The 19,982-nt window shown below is 39.7% G+C and overlaps 1 long non-coding RNA gene across 1 annotated transcript; it reads right to left on the bottom strand.

Annotated features, from left to right (window-relative positions):
• Nucleotides 1–360: 360 nt before the first annotated feature.
• On the bottom strand, nt 361–16,125 carry LOC134793228 (uncharacterized). Its single transcript, XR_010144517.1, has 3 exons — nt 16,006–16,125; nt 14,046–14,155; nt 361–995 (listed from the first exon to the last, which is right to left on the bottom strand). It is a non-coding gene; the product is annotated as an uncharacterized LOC134793228 (long non-coding RNA).
• Nucleotides 16,126–19,982: the final 3,857 nt, after the last annotated feature.

Below are 19,982 nucleotides of genomic sequence, written 5' to 3'. Positions count from 1 at the left end.
GTGGGATCATCAATGTAAAGGGACCTTATTGTCGATGGCGTTTACGCCGCACTGCGACGAGCAGCGTTGTATTTGTATCGGAGCATCGTTTATAATGGCGGAAACGATGCCACCAGCCGATCAAAAAAAATGTAATGAAAGTCGCATTCGAGTTCGCGCGCCGTCTAAATCAGCCCTTAGGTTCACCTTTTATAATCATGACAGCGATTTTTGCAGTATGACTGTCACATTTTGATCTGCTTGTACATAGTACAATTTGAGTACATTTGTTTTGTATTCATTTGACATTAAATTAACCATAAATATAGTGTGGTCGTGCCAGGCAGTATCTACCCAGCACGATCACGACCTGTATGTCGCTATGCCAAAACCGTGCGAGTACATTTTTTTAAAACATAAGTACATAAAAGTACATTTCTTTTCATGAATATGTACCGCAAAAGAAATAATAAAATCATCCGTGGACGTGCTGTATAGTACCACACAAAATTGTTGTTATTACACCATCATCTGTAAATATGTAGTTAGTTAATAAATTTGTGTGTATGCCTACTAACATTCGTTGAAAGATTAAAATTAAAATGACGAAATTGATCCTTTGTTGGTCTTAAATCAATTTAATTTAATTTTTAATCATAGGGTAATTAAATAACAACAATTTTAACAAATATGGCGTGTATGATCATGATTGTAAAATTGCTTTCAAATAGGATCCCATATTATATTAATATGATCATTTATATGATAGTTTAATTAATTGCCTTGTATTTTTTAGAAATCATAATTGCCCCAATGAGGGTGCCATTGGACGGTCGACGCAGTCTTAACTAATAACATCTTATTGACATACATTCTTACATATCAAATGAGAAAGAATAAACATTTTTTTTAATAGGTAGGTAGGTAGGTAGGTAGATAGGTATATCTTTCTTTGACGTGGCTGCTATAGTCTTCAGGATTTGATTTGCCGTGTGATCATCGCTTTCCGGTTGCAACTTGATGCCATCGAGGAATGTCCATAGTATATATATGAAAAAAAAAATTATAATACCATTCATTGTATGACAATACCTTCTACTACTAGAGGGCATTCCGGGAGTGGGCAGTCAACGTTAAAAAATGTTCAAACGCTGGAAAGTGCAGGGGTCAAAATGTCCATACGGAACCGGCTGTCTATGCAACTAGACGTAACTAGACGGAGCCCCGCTTCGCGGGGCTCCTATTTCTCGGCGGTTTGCCCTTCGGGCATCTGAAGCTACCTAACGAACCTAACCTACCTACTTTTTGCCACATAGACAGCCGGTTCCGTATGGACATTTTGACCCCTGCACTTTCCAGCATTTGAACATATTTCACGTTGACTGCCCACTCCCGGAACGCTAGAGGGCACCTTTAACCTTCTTTTGGCAGTGATAATAATATATCCTTACAAAAATAGGTTAGGTGTCTAATTGTGTATCAATGATATTTTCAGTGGCTCATCTCTGTAGCTTACTGTTATATATATACTAGCTTTTGCCCGCGACTTCGTCAGCGTGGAATTATTAATTTAGGTAGGTAGCTATTATTTTATTCAATCAGTTAAAGGGTGATTTCTTGAATGAAAATAACCCTTTGTCGTTCCACGGGAGTCAAACTATCTCTATTCTATGGTGTACTTACGTTTGGGCCAAATACCTTTTGCCAAATTTCACTTCCCAACAAACTTATCGCAATAGTTTCATTTCCCAAAGGAACCTTTAGCAAAGTTACACTTCGCATATAATTTATTTGGTCAAATTATCACTTGGCATGATTTTACTTTGTCAAATGTTGTTAGGATAAAAAATTATTTAATTACGATTTTTATTGGCTAATATTATATTCCAAAAAAGCCGTTAAGTGGGTTAGGGTAGGTTTACAGAAACGAAATGCTACTAGAAAAGTGGGTTTGTTTAGGTTCGAACTGCGATCCTCACAGAACCGAACTGCTATCAGAGAAGTGGGTTAGGTTAGGCTAGAACTAAGACCCTTACAGAAACGAAATGCTACTAGAAAAGTGGGTGGTTTTACCTCCTTTTCTACATAGTGCACCATCTACAATAATCTTTCACCGGCCCCCATAGAAATCGGTATTTTTTTTCTTAAAAATTATAATGTTTATGGTTCAACTAATCACATCCGTAGGGGGAAGCGGGGCAGCTTGGTACACCTTTTTTTGAAATCGATTTTAGGCCTCAAAATGAACTCTAAACACTTTGATACATTACATGGGACACTTTGATACATCGTTTTGGGGTACTTTGGCACGTGAATCAAAGTGCCCCGTAAGTGTTTCAAACTGCCCCGCAGAGCACACTTTACAGATCAACTCAGTTAGCTGACCAGTAGTAAACTTTTTAAACATTACAAAACGTCTATTAAGTGCGGTGCTATTAGAACATACTACAGTTATGTCAAAAATGCATTTAATTCGGTCGACCGCGGTGCTCTGTTAGCAGAAGTAAAAAAAGAGCTACCAGAACTTTACAAATACATTTGGCAATGCTACGGAGCACCTTCAAAATTACTTTTTGGAAATGATATTATCTTGTCAAGTATGGGCTGCCAACAGGGAGATCCGCTTGGGCCTGCCATTTTTAGTTTGGTCATTCACCCCATCATCTCTAGTCTAAATTCAAAATTCAATTGTTGGTACTTAGATGACGGCTCCCTTGGCGGAGACGCACTAACCGTACTACAAGATATACAATCTATCATAGATAAATTTTCGAAAATCGGGCTTGCATTAAATTTCACTAAATGCGAAATTTTTATTCCAGATCACGTTCCATTGAATACAAAAATAGATATACTAACAAATTTTAACGCAGTTTTACCTAATATTTCCATTCATTCAAAAACATCCCTCACCCTTTTAGGCTCACCAATTTTTGACGAATCAATCGCACCCGTCATTAACTGTAAATTAAATTTATTCAATAATACATCAGACCTCCTATTTAAAATAAATCCCCATATGGCTCTTTTCATCATTCGTTTTTGCTTATTTACACCCAAATTTATGTATTTACTCCGCAGTTGCCCAATTTGGAAATTTCCGTCCATCCTGTCTTCCATAGACTCCTCCCTTCAGGCAAGCCTTTCCAAAACACTGAACATTCATCTCGACAATAGTTCATGGACCCAAGCGGTTCTACCCATAAGGCTGGGTGGACTGGGCGTTCGCACTTCGGCCAGTTTGGCTCTACCCGCGTTCCTGTCCTCAGTATACGGCTCGCTATCTCTCGTCGGTATTATTTTAAACCTTCCTCAGATACCTGACGATGAGATAGCGAATCTAAGTGAGGCCAGGGAGGCCTGGTGTGAGTCGTGTCCGGGTGAGGACATCCCAGTCGCCCGTCACATTCAGCGGGCTTGGGACTCCCCTCCCTTAAAAGCAGCTCATACCACACTTCTTCAGGATAGTCCGGACGACTTCGAACGTGCCCGAATTCTAGCCGTATCAGCCCCCGAGTCGGGCCATTGGCTACGAGCACTCCCTTCCCGTCAAATAGGCACCGTTTTTGACCCAAGTAACTTGAGAATAGCTATATGCTTAAGGCTTGGGTCCAAAATATGTGTCCCTCACACTTGCGCCTGTGGCAAAAACGTCGATCAGCTGGGCCGACATGGCCTTTCATGCCCCAAAAGCGCCGGCCGCCTATTTCGCCACGGTACCATCAATGATTTGGTCCGTCGGTCGCTTGCCACCGCGTCTGTGCCTGCGATTCTCGAACCCGCGGGCATGGCGAGGGACGATGGCAGGCGCCCCGACGGGGCCACATTGGTGCCGTGGAAACTAGGTAGGGCCCTGGTGTGGGACGCAACGTGCGTAGATACCTTCGCACAGTCCCATATCCAGGCGACCCGCACCCAGGCCGGCGGCGCGGCTGACCAGGCCCAGGTTCTCAAGCGCCGCAAATATTCGTCCTTACTTAAGGACTACGAGTTTGCGGCGCTCGCGGTAGAGACACTGGGCCCTTGGTCAGCCGACATGCAGGCCTTTGTGAGGGCCCTGTCGGGGCGGCTGATTGACGCCACAGGGGACCCCAGAGCTGGCGCGTATTTCTCGCAACGAATCGCCCTGGCGGTTCAGCGATTAAACGCCGCCAGCGTAATGGGTACCATGCCACAGGCGGACCTGCTAGAGGGGGTATTCTTTTTATAATTAGGTTTTTATTTTATAGGTAAGTTTCTTTTATTTTAGTTTTAATTTTAATTTCTTTGTAGTTTTAGTTTGTTTTAATAAGTTATTTTATATTCAATATGTTACATTCGTAAGTTAAAGTTAATTATGTTTGTCATGTTGGTATATAGTTATTTCGGCGTTTTTTTACACGAAGTAAAATAAAAAGTGCTGACAACCAGTTATTAAGCAGGTGCAAAACTACAAAAAAATGAAATCAGTGTCAGTTTTTCACAAAAAGCTACTTTGGTTGTTTTAACTTTTCTTTGTCATTTTTTTTTTTCTCTTTATACGTTCGCACTATTCAGTAAAAAAAAATTTCACAACAAAAAAACTGGCAGGGGCACTTAGATACACTAGAGGGGCACTTTGACATGTTCAAAACTGCCCCAATCTTTATTGTACCAAAGTACCCCAATGGTCAAATAAATGAAAAATAATTTATTAAAAATATACTATTAAAATAATAAGCTTACTCTATTACTGAATAAACGTACTAAGCGCTCATTATGATGTTCATCCGGTAAAGTCTAAAATTTCGCACCACAACTCGATAAAAAAATCATAATTTATTTACTATGCGACCGCGGAAACACGTTTTCACGCACTAAGCGGCAACGGCTGGCAGGAGAGATGTGCCGAAGCTGGTACCTCAATCACACATACAAAGCCACGTTTTAGTGTTGCAGAAGGTGAACATAAATTTTTAGTTAAGGAATTAGTGTGGGTGTTCAAAACTGCCCCTTGTGCCTATTTGCCCCGCTTCCCCCTATGCGTAAAACATAACCAAAATGATAAAAATACCAAGGTCGGGATTAAGTATTTCAAATAAAACAAAAATAAAAATATCTATTGGTATGTAAACTGTATGCCATGCAATGTTATGCTTATTTGACTAAATAATACTTGGTAAAATGAAACTTGTCCAAGTAATTATTTGCTAAACAATAACTTGCCAAAAAAGACTATTGCTAACTGAAAAATTGCGATAAGTTGTTTTGCCAAACATTTTTTTGGGAAATGATAATTTGGGAAACATAGTTTGGGATGTGATACTTTGGGAAACGTTTTTGGCCCATTCGTTAGTAAACCCTATTCTATACCCAACTAAATCGTGCACCAGCGCCGGTACTACACCGCGCGGGCGGGACAGTTCCTATTGACAAAGTTTGTTGTGCAGTTGGTGTTAAGTCCCCATACAAAACACCACCCCTTTAAGGGATGATTTCTGAAATAAAAACTATCCTATGTCCTTCCTCGGGACTCAAACAATCTCTATACCAAATTTCAAATAAATCGGTTCAGCGGCTTAAGCGTGAAGAGGTAACAGACAGACAGACAGCCACACTTTCGCCTTTATAATATTAGTATGGATGGATATGCACTAGTTCAAGGACGTGTAAGGGCCATTTTATTTAAAGTTGTCCCATACACTTTCTTTTTCATATTTGGGATTTTTTATGTTATTTCTACTCAGAATCATGAGCTTTTTTTGATCCTAATAGGAGAAAAAAAGTGTCCTGAAATTCCCATAAAATTTTCGATCTTTACATTCCGTGACTGCCATACAAAGTCTATGAAAAATGGTACCGGAATGGAAATAAAAACCTTGGCACACTTTTTTTCTTCTATTAGGATAGAAAGAGCTCGTGATTCTGAGTAGAAATAACATAAAATTTCCCATATTAAAAAAAAATTCACAGATTTCGTGCCTCACACGACTATCGAGCACATTGGAAATGAATCTACGGAATTCGAAAAAATATTGTAGCTGAGCGACGAGAAAGTCTGGATAAGGAAAAAGTTACAAAATAAAACTACAACGTTGAATGATAATTATTTTATTCTTAGACTAACACAAGTATCCTAGACATAACGCATGTGAACAAACAAATTGCAAAATTTCCACACGCGTATCCAAGTTTGAATAATTGTCGCCGTGGTGCATAAGTATAGGTACATATTTCATTTTTCGATTAATAAGCAGGATATATTAATGTTCAAAGTACAAGAAAATTATTACAAATCCGTAGTCAACTCGAGAAGTGGTGATCGGCAGCGGCCCATTTGCTGCAAGATATGAAATTTTCTTGACAGCAGTTTGACGCGACGAGAGATGACCATAACAGCGTTTATGAGTTCCAATAGGTACTACCAGGGTTCAGCATCAGCTATCTTGGGTAATGCTCTACCATGTGCTCATCATGACGAATCGGGTGTCCAAAACAGCGTGTGCCTATGTTGCACCAAACCTGAGTTCCGCTAGGTACAACCAGGGTTTAGCATCAGCTCTATCTTGGGTACTACTCTCCTAAGTGCTCATCGAGACGAGTCCGATGACCAAAACAGCGTGTGTTTATGTTGTATTAAACCCGAGCTCCACTAGGTACTGCCAGGGTTCAGCATCAGCTATCTGCTAGCAGCCGCCAGCAACATGCTGAGGTGAGACCATTTCGTGGCACTTTTTCTTTTTTATGTTTCTCTGTATAAGTTTTTATTTTGTGTTCTCCCTCTCCCTCTCCCTCTCCCTCTCCCTCTCCCTCTCCCTCTCCCTCTCCCTCTCCCTCTCCCTCTCCCTCTCCCTCTCCCTCTCCCTCTCCCTCTCCCTCTCCCTCTCCCTCTCCCTCTCCCTCTCCCTCTCCCTCTCCCTCTCCCTCTCCCTCTCCCTCTCCCTCTCCCTCTCCCTCTCCCTCTCCCTCTCCCTCTCCCTCTCCCTCTCCCTCTCCCTCTCCCTCTCCCTCTCCCTCTCCCTCTCCCTCTCCCTCTCCCTCTCCCTCTCCCTCTCCCTCTCCCTCTCCCTCTCCCTCTCCCTCTCCCTCTCCCTCTCCCTCTCCCTCTCCCTCTCCCTCTCCCTCTCCCTCTCCCTCTCCCTCTCCCTCTCCCTCTCCCTCTCCCTCTCCCTCTCCCTCTCCCTCTCCCTCTCCCTCTCCCTCTCCCTCTCCCTCTCCCTCTCCCTCTCCCTCTCCCTCTCCCTCTCCCTCTCCCTCTCCCTCTCCCTCTCCCTCTCCCTCTCCCTCTCCCTCTCCCTCTCCCTCTCCCTCTCCCTCTCCCTCTCCCTCTCCCTCTCCCTCTCCCTCTCCCTCTCCCTCTCCCTCTCCCTCTCCCTCTCCCTCTCCCTCTCCCTCTCCCTCTCCCTCTCCCTCTCCCTCTCCCTCTCCCTCTCCCTCTCCCTCTCCCTCTCCCTCTCCCTCTCCCTCTCCCTCTCCCTCTCCCTCTCCCTCTCCCTCTCCCTCTCCCTCTCTCCCTCTCCCTCTCCCTCTCCCTCTCCCTCTCCCTCTCCCTCTCCCTCTCCCTCTCCCTCTCCCTCTCCCTCTCCCTCTCCCTCTCCCTCTCCCTCTCCCTCTCCCTCTCCCTCTCCCTCTCCCTCTCCCTCTCCCTCTCCCTCTCCCTCTCCCTCTCCCTCTCCCTCTCCCTCTCCCTCTCCCTCTCCCTCTCCCTCTCCCTCTCCCTCTCCCTCTCCCTCTCCCTCTCCCTCTCCCTCTCCCTCTCCCTCTCCCTCTCCCTCTCCCTCTCCCTCTCCCTCTCCCTCTCCCTCTCCCTCTCCCTCTCCCTCTCCCTCTCCCTCTCCCTCTCCCTCTCCCTCTCCCTCTCCCTCTCCCTCCCTCTCTCCCTCTCCCTCTCCCTCTGCCTCTGCCTCTGCCTCTGCCTCTGCCTCTGCCTCTGCCTCTGCCTCTGCCTCTGCCTCTGCCTCTGCCTCTGCCTCTATTTCTATTTCTGTTTCCACCACCACAATAATGCATAGATTGTCGAATAGTGCGTTATCTACGCCCGTCTCAAACAGGATAGATAGAGTTAGACCAAGAAAAATCTGCAGCGATTTTGAAAGCCCACGCAGTGCAAGTGTTATTCTGCCGTCATAATCCCGATAATTCACAACAAACACCGATAACGAACTCTGCGAAACATGAAGTCAAAAATGTCCTGTGAAAAATGTCGTTCTGACTTTTTGACTATTTTAAGGTTAGGCTACAGGGCAAACCCTTAACCCGATCGTCTTTGTTTTAGGCTCAAATTGTAGCTGACTAAATTGTCCAGAGCCGTTTTTCTCAAATTTTTGATATCATTCTTCGTTTCCAAATTATCGAGCACCAAAATCAAAAATTCGGAAAAAATTGAATTTTATTTTCACTATTTCGACCCTAACTTTTTTTGTTTTTGACTTTCTCGAATAATTATTTATGCACCTTACAGCTCTCGTGATTATGCGTCTTTTGAGCCTATTTTTTAATATCATATCTTCACAACTTTCCGAGATATAAGGGGATCGCACTTTTTCGTGAAATCGGACCGTATACTGGAGCGAACGAAAAGACATTTCCAATGTCAAAAGTGTAGGGGACAACTTTAAATAAAATGACCCGTAAGCGATAAGATAGAGATTCCGTGTCGGTAAAAGAGATAGATAGGTATATTAATAGTTGATCGCTGGCTGTTCACATTGCACGAGGACTCTCTTTAAAGTACTATGCCTTATGGGAAACAGTCGAAGAGATAGCTCAGATCCGGAAACCGCTACCAACTTTTAGTATGTTGTTGCGCATGGTATTGGGTCTCCAAAACTGCCGGGAGACAGCGGCGCCGGCCATCTACTTCAGGCCTTCAGCGGAATGATATCATCAAAATGACTCCCGTCTCGTTGCGAATATTGCATATTGCACCCAAACTATGCATGGCACATACACGTGTGGGGTATTAAATGAAAGCTAATGAAATATTCTATACTTCATTTATACAGTGTGTACCAAAATATACAACAGTTTAAGAGCTATTTACAAAATAAACAAAATGAGGTAAAAAAATATTCGATTATTTGGATTTTATAACCAAACCAAAAGTCGGACGTTAAAGAAATGTACCACAACATTAAAGATGACATCTCAAGGCATACACTGATATCAAAAAAATCCAAATTTGACCAAATATGTGGAAATTATGAAATGAAATGTATTATAAGTCACCTAAACATTGTTTGCAGAAAAAAAATATGGTTTAAGAGCTGTAAACACAGGAATACCATTTTTTATGAAAAAAGTAGGTGTATATCGATTTTATAGCTAAACCACAGAATAAATGTGTCGCTTAACTTCAAACTCGGGTAAATCCATTCGACCCTCTCAGCAAATATCTACCCTATTACCTTTTCTTAAGGCGCTCTTATACTCGAGTTTTACGTTTTCAAGGGGGTGAAGCAGACGCGTGGTAGAACGGGCAGGCGGGCGCCCCGCGCGGCGCACCGCACCATTCCCGCGCAGCACGTCTACGTCCTTATTCTGACGACATCGGTATTCTGAATTGTCAGTTCCGGGATTTTTTCCGGCAATTAATATTGAATAAGATTTATTAGCAAATTCGAATTTTGATGAGTACTTAATGAAATTAAAAATGGTAGGTAAGACGGTGAGTGTAAATAATTATTAATTATATACAATATAAGTGTATACCGCGACAAACTGAGAATCTAATCAAATGATACCAAATTATTATGAGACAAAAAATAGTACTTGTACTAATAGACATTAAAAATGTAATAGAGCTAGACCAAGAAAAATCTGCAACGATTTTGATTGCACACGCAGTGCAAGTGTTATTTTAAACGTCAATCTTCTATGAAATTATGAATAACACTTGCACTGCCTATGCTATCAAAATCGTTGCAGACTTGGTCTAACTCTAGCAGTCAATTTCGGGCAAGTAGGTAGTGAAAATAAGGAAGAATACTAGCAAAGCTAAGATAATTTGTGGGACTATTGAGTTATGCATAGCTCCAATAAGTACATAAAATTAGCTGTCTTCACAAGAAAGAATTATAACAATTTATAACTCTAACTGTAATACTTACTATTTTTCTAATTTTGAATTGACGAGTAAAAGTCAAGCATTTAAAGATTGTAATGACAAAAAACACTTCTACTTCGACATTCGAGTTTGTTAATAGCTCTAGAAAATAAAAAAAATCTGCGGAAATAATTCGTATAATTTTGAAAATTGGCACAGTTATACCTTGTGGTGTCCAGATAATTATACTTAATGTCCTCGAGCTTAGTGGGTGTGCTGAGGGTGTAGGGGTGAGGGGGGGGGGGGGGAGGTGAAGGTCCCTTTTTTTAGTTTTTCGTAAATAACTCGTAAATGGTGGCCAATATTAAAAAATCTTGTTAAACGTTAATAATCTACACAAAATTTTGTACAAAAAAGATTCAGTACACTTTTAGCAGGGATCAATATTTAAAAAGATAATAAAGAGAGAAAGTTAATTATATTAAATTCTAAGGTTCCTTGTTTTTATTTTTTCGTTAATAATTTGAAAAGTATGACTCATAGCAAAAAAAATCTTATACATAAATAATAAACATAAAATTTCCTACAAGAAACATGTAGGACACTTTTCGCTAGGATCAATATTAAAAAAAACCGGGCAAGTGCGAGTCGGACTCGCGCACGAAGGGTTCCGTACCATAATGCAAAAAAAAAACGGGAAAAAATGCAAAAAGAAAACGGTCACCCATCCAAGTACTGACCACGCCCGACGTTGCTTAACTTTGGTCAAAAATCACGTTTGCTGTATGGGAGTACAGCCTGGTGACAGACGGACGGACGGACGGACGGACGGACAGCGACGTCTTAGTAATAGGGTCCCGTTTTACCCTTTGGGTACGGAACCCTAAAAAGACAAAGCAGCGGGTAAGTTGTTATTTATGTATAAGATTTTTTTTGCAATGAGTCATACTTTTCAAATTATTAACGAAAAAATACAAACAAGGAACCTTAGAATTTATTATAATTAACTTTCCTTCTTTATTATCTTTTTAAATATTGATCCCTGCGAAAAGTATACTAAATCTTTTTTGTACAAAATTTTGTGTAAATTATTAACGTTTTACAACATTTTTTGATATTGGCCACCGTTTACGAGTTATTTACGAAAAACTAAAAAAAGGGACCTTAGAAGTGATTATAATTGAATTTCCCGCGTTAATATCTCTTTGAATATTGATCCTAGCAAAAAATTGTACTAAATCTTTCTTGTAGGCAATTTTATGCAGATTACTTATGTAATAGAATATGTTTTGCTAAATATGTTTTTACGAAAACTAAAAAAAGGGTCCTTTAATATCAAATATCTCACTTCCGGTCAAGAATTCGATCAAGCAACCGGCAAATTCTGATTCAGCGGGGTCTAATTAGGTTAAAAAACCCGGTTGCCAAAAAGTAATACGATTTGCCAGTCGAAATCGATATTATGAAAAATATGACCAGTCTAAAATATTTGAATCTTGTATATCTATGTTTAAAAATTATTCAATTTGATTAATTTTATAGCTTTTTAAAATATGTTTACACAATTTATCAATCGTGACTGAATTCCGGATTGGTTAGATGGGTGTGTGCCTTTGCTGCCCAACTTGTTATAAAATGACAATATGACGGACGAATGTCTGAAATGTCACCGTATTTAAGAATTATTTTGCTTTTCTTCGTAAGCATGTTGAAAAACATTGTGTGTATAACATATTTGCGTATTTATACTGTGATTAGCCATTTTATGAAACGTCCGCTAAACTAGCATAGGTCCGACGCCGACAGTGGTCACGGGCGTACTGGCGTGAGGAATGGGCGCAAGGTATTGCCGCGTAGGGTGTAATTTAGTAAGCAAAATGTTGAATTCATCAAATGATGAATGAAAACATTAACGTTTCGATTAAAGGACAAGCAATAATGAAGATTTACTTAAAAGCTATCGACTGAAGTAAGTTTCATATACATTTTCGTCGTAGTACTTCTAACATAAGGAAATAAAGACAGTGTTAGGCATGTTTTCAACTTAAGATTCTATCGAGAAAATTATGAGCCGTCGTGTTTCTGACAAGCAATAACGTAGTTCAAGGACTGAAGTTATACATACTAGAAAATAATGCATGAAATCCTTGTAAAAGTCTGTAAATATGGTGACAAAAAAGCGCATTTTACTACACACCGCGCCTTAATACCAAAATCGCATAATCTGACAGATGGATTTACCCGAGTTTGAACTTAAGCGACTCAAATAATAGTACTATCGTACAGAAAGGAAACTTCCTACAAAACCGAAGTTTGACAGCGGTTCAGGGTCGAATCATGCTATCCCTTTCTAATATATGGCACTATCTCTTTCTGCTATTTAGGGTTGTCAAAATTCAAGTGATTATCTTATCTGTGGTCGTGCATGCAAAAGGAAGTCAAGTGGTGCCAACCCTAATAATTGCTCGGAGCAATGCTGAGCCGAGCGGAGCCGAGTTTGGCCGAAGTCAGGAGTTTCGCACCCCTGGCTAAACTAAAAACGTTAATAAAATGTTGCGTATAATATTAAAGAAACCAGTTATTCAACTATACATTACAATTTAAATTTCCGGTAAAAACTGTGAAAGTTGTAGAAAAAAAACTAAAGCGCGCCAACATTTCTATTATTTTTGTATTTGTATTTGTACAATTCTATCTTAATGCGCTCTTATTATGCAAAGAATTGTTCTAATTATCGAGTATTAAATGAAAGGACATTACATAAAATACATGAAAACGACATTTTCGACTGGAATCTTAATTTATAAATTGAATTTGCTTGTTAAACAAGCAAACGAACTGTACCTTCCTCCTTTGATAGTTGGTTAAAATGTGGCTTTTGTCACCTGGGCTACAAACACGAATGAATTGACACCTCATTTATTAAATAAGTTCAGTAGTTTCATGTAAACAGTACATGCACGCATAGACAGCAAATTCTGCCGTAGTCGAGCAAAAGATTAAAATTAATTAGACCTTTATTATCATTGCCTGGCACTACAAATGTAAACTATAAACTCTGTGCGGAAAGAGAAGAGTCGTGGAACATAAGGGAATCAATACATTCTATGAGTCGTCTCTCTCCGCACAGACTCTAAGAGAAATAAAAAGCAGTAGGTAGTACATAATTTCTCTAACATTGAAACCCTCAGGCCATAGAGTAACTGTTAGGGGCTTAGCGGGCGTCGCCTCTATGAGTTAGCAAGATGCCTTATGGAGGTTTCAAATGACCAGAGGGCTGACCTGTATGTATTTCAGAGGATCAGAGGAAAAATACTGCCAGCCTTCACAGCCTTGAAGCCCTTGCAACACTCAAGATTCCACTTTTCGAACTACTCGCTACGCTCGTAGTTAAAATTTGCTTCTATAAAAGGGTAATCGAGGCTGAATGAAGTAGATGGTCGGCGCCGCTGTTTCCCGGCAGTTTTCGAGACCCAATGCCATGTCCAACAACATACTAAAAGTTGGTAGCGGTTTCCGAATCTGAACTAAATTCCCATAAGGCAGTGCACTATTACACTCTTTACTCGCAGCGATAAAAGCTGTCAACGATAAAATCGCTCAGCGGTAGGTACTCGCGAAGCGATGTTCGCTTGGCGGTCGGAGAGACCATGCAACTAGAAAAAATAGTCGTATTGTTTTACCACATCTATATCGATATTACTAACGAACCTCTGTAACTCGAAAAAAAGAAACTGTATTTCTACGTTTCTATAATTACTTGCCTAATACGAATTTTTAATGCGTTTTTAAGACGAACAAAAACCTACAAGAACCTCTCTAAGTCGATGCCCTCTATAAGACGAAACCTCGTTAACACGAAGTTTTTGGCGTTTCCCTTGAGATCCGTGCTATCGAGGTTCCATTGTACTTCTATTCTGTGACTAAGGTTACAATACTTAATTCACGAAGGCTGATATTTCCTTGTAGACCTTATTAACCTTAAATACAGTGTTTAAAACGTCAAACTCGTATTCGACCACTCGCTTTATAGCCGGGCGACAAAACTATCAGAAGTAAGTACCAGAACTATACTCGCTTCTCGCTGCTCGCGCGCCAACTCATTTCTTATTTTGTAGCTCCAATCGCTTCTCGCTCATCGTTCTTGGTGAAACCAGTGCCAGTCCATTGAACCTTAAAAAATAATATATTATACTTACATTTATAACAGGAGGGACTATAAATATACCAATTATTTTACACTACTGAAAACTGCAACTAAAACGTTCGATATGTTTCGGAAATGTTTGGGCACAGTCATTTATAAGGTCAAACATGCCTCCCATCACCCATCCAATTAAATGAAATGTTCCGTATGGTGTATGTATAACTGTATACAGGTGTATAAAGACGGGCCAATAACAACTGCTTTGTAGGTATCTATTGTTTTATTTTTGAAGATTCTCTACCTAAACCTACGTAAAATTGACACCAACTACGCCATTTTTGGTACTAGCGTCCCGCCCCGGCTCCGCACGGGTTACACAATACCTTAACAAATTATACACCTAAATCTTCCTCAAGAATCACTCCGTTGATAGGTGAAAACCGCATGAAAATTCGATCCGTAGTTTTTGGGTCTATCGCGAACAGACACACAAACAGACGCGGCGGGGGACTTTGTTTTATAAGGTGGAGTAATTATATACTCGCTGTGGCCAAGGCTTTGCCCGTGTGGAATTTGGTCAATGTCTCTTCCTTCGTCTCTCCCCACCCGGGAGGATATAAATAATAAATAATTAAAAGCCTAAGCCCAAACACCTATTAAATACTTGTCATGGACAAGTTCCCTACACACACAATTAGGTTGCTTTGTTTCATCACAGAGTTCCTATGGCCACCTGCTGTCTCCATCATCAGATCAGTTCGACAGTACCATAATATTATTGTATTGTCATCAAAACTACATACAGCTGCCAATTTTCATGACGCTACGATCCTTGGAAGATGGTTAAATTAGTTACCTTAGATTCCATTACATAGTTAGTTACATACAGGTCTACCTAATAAAAGCTTTTTAAAAAAAATACTATCATCATTCAGGCCTTTAACATCTTGACAGATGATTTATGCAGCGTTTGTAAGCGAGGAACAACGTCTCTCGTGGCTGTATAAGCCAATGCGGGACCGGCATTTGCGACCGCATTTGTGGCAGTTGAAGCTGGGAGCCATGTCGGCATCATCAGGTGGATTGTGCCTCTTTACGCGTTTTCGGGAAATGTTTCATGAAAACATGCTTTGTCGTGGAAAAAATATACTATAAGTACCTGTATATAAAAGATTTGAAAATCTTTGGACATACCTACTGTACAGTAAATAATAATCGTATTTACTTTATTCCTCTTCAACTCGATACCTCCACCCTTTCCCGAGATAAAGGGTCTTGACATACAGACGGACGGACGGACAGACGGACGGATGGACAGACGGAAAGACAGATAGACACACAGACGGACGGACTCACAGACGGACAGACGGACAGACGGACAGACGGACGGACGGACGGAAAACGAATTGATCCTTAAAGAGTCCCGTTTTTTCCTTTTGAGGTACCGGACCCTAAAAAATTACTTCTGCTTATCATAGCACTCTTCCTTTGGACATACTGTATACCTAGTAAATAATAATACTCGTATTTACTTTATTCCTCTTCAACTCGATACCTCCACCCGTTCCCGAGATCAAGGGTCTTGACAGACGGACGGACGGACGGACGGACGGATACACGGATAGACGGACGGATAGACCCACCGACAGGCGGACGGACAACGAAGTGATACCTAAAGGGTCCCGTTTTTTCATATCTGTAGTTAATGCAAATGCTCTATTTGTCAAAGTAAATAAAATCTCTTCACACGATCAGGGTTTTGGGGGACAAAAACATGGAAATAACTTGGGTGCGCATGTTTCGGATAGATAACGAAATCCTAAAATACAGGCGGATAACACAAACAACCTACACGATATTATACTTAAGCAAATACCTTAATTAGTACATTTTATGTTGTTATGTTACTCTTGCGTAGGTATTTATTCATACTTTAGTAGATTTCTATAAATAAGATCACTATTTTTTCTCTTGACATGTTTATTTTACTATTCGAAAAACATGACAGCGTCAAATATTTAAAAGTCGAAAAAAGTATATAATTACGTAAAAAGGCTTAAGATAATTAAGAAAAAACCGGACAAGTGCGAGTCGGACTCGCCCACCGAGGGTTCCGTACTTTTTAGTATTTCTTGTTATAGCGGCAACAGAAATACATCATCTGTGAAAATTTCAACTGCCTAGCTATCACGGTTCATGAGATACAGCCTGGTGACAGACGGGCGGACGGACGGACAGCGGTAAGTCTTAGTAAAGGGTCCCGTTTTTACCCTTTGGGTACGGAACCCTAAAAAAAGTAAAACCGACTTCAAGCCTTCATCAGCAGTTCCACTTTATCAAATGGCACTTTGTAACTGTAAATGCTTAGTTATTTAGTTGATGAAAATACAAAACTCGATGTATGTATGCTTATAAGATTTGAGGAGTTCCCTCAATCCCTCATGGAACCTATCATCAGACTAAACCTTGATAAAAATGTTCTTTATAAATCTTACGGGCTTAGTAAACTTAACCAAGAGTACAAATCGCCAAAGTGAACTATGCATCGTTAAAGAGTTCCGTTTTAATCATCGTCAGCAGTTCCATTTCGTTAATTGTCACTTTAACTGATATAAATAAAAACTGAATGTAAATACCTACTTGCTTTATTGATGAAAACACAAAAAACGCTATATGTATGCCTATAAGATTCGAAGAGTTCCGTGGATTCCTCATGGATCCCATCATCAGAACTGGGATAAAAACGGGACCAACTTGGAACTATGTATATACTTCCAAACTAAAAACTAATTTTCCAAATCGGTTCACCACCACCAACCGGTTGAACTTGTAACCTAAGTAGAGGTTTACAAAATTAAATATACTTAAGGTCACTGTGGGCAAGACCGGCATACTTTTTTTTCACTTTGGAGTGATCTAGTTCCGTTAATTATTAACCTACATTAACGCTTGTAATCGCATACGGTGAAGAATTTAATAACTAGTAGTTCGCCCCGAACTGAGAACTCGCGGTTAACCAAAAATTATATAGCGATTGACTTTGTTGCACTCGTATAGTGACATAAAATAATAGAAAATAAATGAGGGCGCCAGTTTCTACGTAACTGTCACATTTTTGACGTAAAATGCTTACACATGGCAACAATTTAGTATGGACATTTTTGAGTTCCATTTTATTTAATTTCTACTATTTTATGTCGCACTATAGGCGGCAACTGACAGATTTAAGCAAAGAGTAGTATGTATAATATAGTTGGTCAAGCAGATCTTGTCAGTAGAAAAAGGCGGCAAATTTGAAAAATGTAGGCGCGATGGGATATCGTCCGATACAAAATTTGAATTTCACGCCTTTTTCCACTGACAAGATTTGCTTGACCATCTATATATAGAACAAAATTTGAAAAATGTAGGCGCGAAGGGATATCGTCTGATACAAAATTTGAATTTCACGCCTTTTTCTACTGACAAGATTTGCTTGACCATCTATATACAGGGTGACCTTAGCCATTGGACAAACCCTGATATCCCACGTAGGGTTACTTCGCAGAAATGCTCTAACGGTTATTATTATTTTAATTAAAAAAAAAAATATCATACAAAAGTTATTAACAATAATCGACAACAAAAAGAAACATACTGTATTAATCATTGGCAGTGCTTTTGGCATTTTTTTGAAAATGTGCGACAATGATGACATTTGTCAAAAGTCAGAATCTTATTAATGTCATAAATAAAAAAGATAATCAAAACGGTCCAAGAAGGTTTTATACTATTTATTACCTCAGGAGCTATTGACACAGAGGTTGCTCCAAAGTAAAAAAATTGTAATTTGTTAATTTATTCGTAACCGCTACACCGATTGTTATGATACTTTGTATACTGGTTCTAAATACCCTGATGCATATGTACATTTCGGCTTTGTCCAATGGCTAGGGACACCCTGTATAGGACAAAGAGAACTTCTAGTGGAACTTTTTTGCATCAATTTTGAAGCGCCATCTGTAATTCTTAACCAGAAACATCAACGTCAATATCAGGGGTGAAGGGGCATAAATAGCGTCTAAGGACCTATGTTGCGAACGTAAAAAACTTCGACTTTGAAGAAAGGCTTCAGGATATTTATTAATACACGAAAACAGATTAGGTACTTTTAACTTGACTGTTGATGTAAATAAAGTACCTATCATACACGGCTGGAATAACACACAATTGACCACAAAACACAATTGAACGCAGCACAGGTTGTGAATCTACCCGCCCTGATTTTTTCTGAATTTTCTGATAATAAAGTTCTCAGCAACTGTGATGGCGTATAAAAACTTTGTTTCTTTTAACATTGTAAAACTGAAAGTATTTTTATTTATATGAATTATGTCGTAGTACAGACTATAAATACGGTGTTATAATATGTTGAGTTTTATTCGACAAAGTTGTTTTTTTGTGACAATTGCCTCCATGGCAAGTATGGCAACGCGATAAATAATCTGTTCTATCAGATGTTTATTTGTTTGTTTCATGCCCTGCGGGCTCAGCACGGTTCCATTTTTATCGACTATCACTATGCGCGTCCCTTTCGCACTTACATACTTGTTAGAACGTGACAGGCATGGTGACAAGGGATAAAAACGCGACCGTGCTAAGCCGCCTGGATACAAGACTTTTAAGACGTTCTGACGAAATAAAGTGAAGCCATATTAACAAAAAAAAGTTTAGCGTTAAGTAATATAGATGGCGCTATTTTTTCGAATAAAGGGCTTTGTATACGGCTGTCCCTCCCCTGGACTTAAGTCACCACCATAGAGATAAAAATAAACTGTATCTGTGCTAACCTGAAACATTTCCTGTCAAATGTCAAATACTTATGTTTATTTTATTTTTATCTTGCTAATTATTCCAAAATGGTAAATTTAAAAACGATATTATAAAAGTGTAAACCAAGCACTTTCATTTGATACCAAACTCGACCATGTTTCTTGCAATTAAAATTACCAGAATAGCAAGACCTCTTACAAACAGCTTTTTGGCCTTCTAAGCTCTTCTAGCTCAATAACCCCTTGATCGGGCCTGCTCATAATTTAATGACTAAAATATAATGCCCTCGACTACACGTTTACCTAATTTCATTTAAATTAGAACAAATTTACTTAAGTTATTGAGTATCAAACTATCTTCTGCCAGTTCAGCTTAAAAACATCGAAATGCCAGGACGTGCCCCTAGCCAGCCGCGTGTTCAAAGTCGAATGTAAGTACTTCGCTTCGCTCGCTCGTTCGATTAATAGTTTAGCTTTAGTGACAGATCATTTCAAACACAAATTAAGCAAAAACAATAGTTTTTTTTTTTAATTTGGCGAGTAGACGGACTTCCCGTGCAGTTTAAGGGAAGTCCGTCTAGTAATGATATCAGCCAATCTATGGGTGCGTATATTATGTTCGTAGTCAAATTCCTAAAAGGAACGAATCAAGACAATGAAAAGTGTACTTTAAACTTGTTAATATGGGGTGTAGATTAGAAATAAACACCATTTTTCTAATACAAAGGCAAGTCGCCCATATACTACGAAAATGGGGTGGTAAACCTTTTTTGGCAAATAATTACACGTAGGTAATTATTGATGAGATCAAAATTTAATAAAGTACCTAACACCATGCAAAAAGGATTCAGGCATCAACTCGTCACACCAAAATTTTGTTATAACCTGTCACACCGCCAAAAGCGAAATTATTTGTTTCAATTCTTCACAAGTAAATTGAGTTCTCAAAAAAAAGTCACATCATCAGCATCATCACAAAAGCGTCAGCGTCAGTCATTAAGTCACATCATAGTTTTGTAGCTATTGGTCACACGGCAAATCT

The sequence above is a fragment of the Cydia splendana genome, chromosome 8 (assembly GCF_910591565.1).
Source record: "Cydia splendana chromosome 8, ilCydSple1.2, whole genome shotgun sequence".
NCBI lineage: Eukaryota > Metazoa > Arthropoda > Insecta > Lepidoptera > Tortricidae > Cydia > Cydia splendana.
The sequence above is the reverse complement of the archived record's forward strand: the minus strand, read 5'-3'. Positions and strand labels throughout refer to the sequence as shown.